At 34.5% G+C, this 1,787-nt stretch overlaps 1 pseudogene; it reads right to left on the minus strand.

Annotated features, from left to right (window-relative positions):
* Window positions 1-1,028: 1,028 nt before the first annotated feature.
* The window catches only part of LOC110411584 (uncharacterized), a 2,643-nt pseudogene continuing 1,884 nt past the window's right edge, over window positions 1,029-1,787 (minus strand).

The following is a 1,787-nucleotide window of genomic DNA, read 5'->3' on the forward strand; positions in this document are numbered from 1 at the left end:
TAGAAATTAAAAATTTCTAGACTTGTTCTAAGCTCGACCTATCTCAAAATAGGCTCGACTTAAAAAGTGAAATGCTAACTTAATTGAATTACCATAAAAATGAAGGACTCAAATCCTTCCATCAAAGTTTTACCACTTCAATACCTTAGATTGGGTTAATTCCTAATTTCAAAGCTTGGAACATGAATGAATTTCAATTCTTATTTTGAAAATGATCATGTGCATGGCTAGGCATGTATGCATGATTTGGAATGATAGAATGCTTTCATGTTTATGATTCATTAAGGTTCCTAGACCCTTCTCTTGCTTCAACCAATTTTTCTATCGTAACTTTCAATCATCTTTGTCTGCACCTTTCTTCATCAGTTGATATTCTTAATTTTCCCTAGGCAAGCCCTTTTGACATTTGACCGCCTCTTTTCTTTCCTTTTTTTGTTTTTTTTTTTGTTGAGGCTTCATTTTCTCTTTACCGCATCTTTAAATCTTTCATCAAATAACGAATGTAATTTCTTGCTCAATTAGTTCATATCCTTACTAGTCATCATTCATTTCCATGACAATCATTATGTTGGATTATGTAATGGTGGAAAATAGGATTTGGAATATAAAAAGAAAGGAGAATTTCACACATATATATAAGAGCGCAACAAGTATCAAAAAAAGGGAAATTTACAAAGCAATGATTAGATCATTCAAATAATGAACACCCGGATCATTTAGAGTCAACAATTCAATCTTCTAATTTTGAAAATTGTCCTTAATTGATGTCCTGAGCAAATCCAAAGCTTCTGGATTCCATGACTTTTCCTTGTCTTGTAAGGTCGACAAACTTCATTTTCAATGCATTTCTCCTACTCTAGTTTGTACTTCATTTGAGCTAGCAAACTTCAAATCTCCATCCCCAAATTCCCCTTTTGGTCTTAAGCCCCCCTTGTGGGTTTTCAACATGAGCCACCTTATTTGGATTCTAGTTGTGTTTTTCGAATTTTCAACACGAATCCCTTCATTTTTTTCATTTTTTTTATTTTTTAGGCATAGTACTTCTTTACTGCATCTGTATTTATTGGATTGGGCAAGTCTCTTCCATCCATGTTAGTTAAAATTAAGGCTCTTCTTGAAAAAGCCTTTTTCACCACATATGGTCCTTCCCAATTCAGCATCCATTTTCAACGAAAATCATTCTGGTCAGGGAGTATCTTTTTGAGGACCAGTTCCCCTTCTCGAAAATGCCTAGGATGAACTTTTTTTTCATATACTCGCATCATCTTTCGTTGGTACATTTGGCCATGGTAAAAGGCTACGAGCCTTTTTTCCTCAATTAGATTCAACTACTCATAACGAGAGTGGATCCATTCAACATTGTTCAATTTTGTCTCCATTAACACTCTCAAGGATGGGATTTCTACTTTAATGGGTAGCATTGCCTCCATTCCATACACTAATGAGTACGGAGTTGCCCCCGTGGAGGTTCCTACAGAAGTTTGATATGCATGCAAGGAAAAAGGATGCCAATCTTTATAAACTTTAGTCATATTTTCAATGATCCTCTTGATATTTTTATTGGCAGCCTCTACTGCTTCATTCATTTTTGGACAGTAAGTTGTCGAGTTATGATGTTTGATATTGAACTTAACGCAAACTTATTTTACCATCGCACCATTCAGATTACTTATATTGTCGATAATGATTTTTTCTGGAAGTCCATATCAACATATTATTTGTTTTTTGATGAACTTGCACACGACCTTCTATGTTACATTGGCATAGGAGACTACTTCTACCCATTT

Source organism: Theobroma umbraticum, unplaced genomic scaffold (assembly GCF_002168275.2).
Source record: "Theobroma umbraticum cultivar Fairchild unplaced genomic scaffold, ASM216827v3 scaffold_56.0, whole genome shotgun sequence".
Taxonomy (NCBI): Eukaryota; Viridiplantae; Streptophyta; class Magnoliopsida; order Malvales; family Malvaceae; genus Theobroma; species Theobroma umbraticum.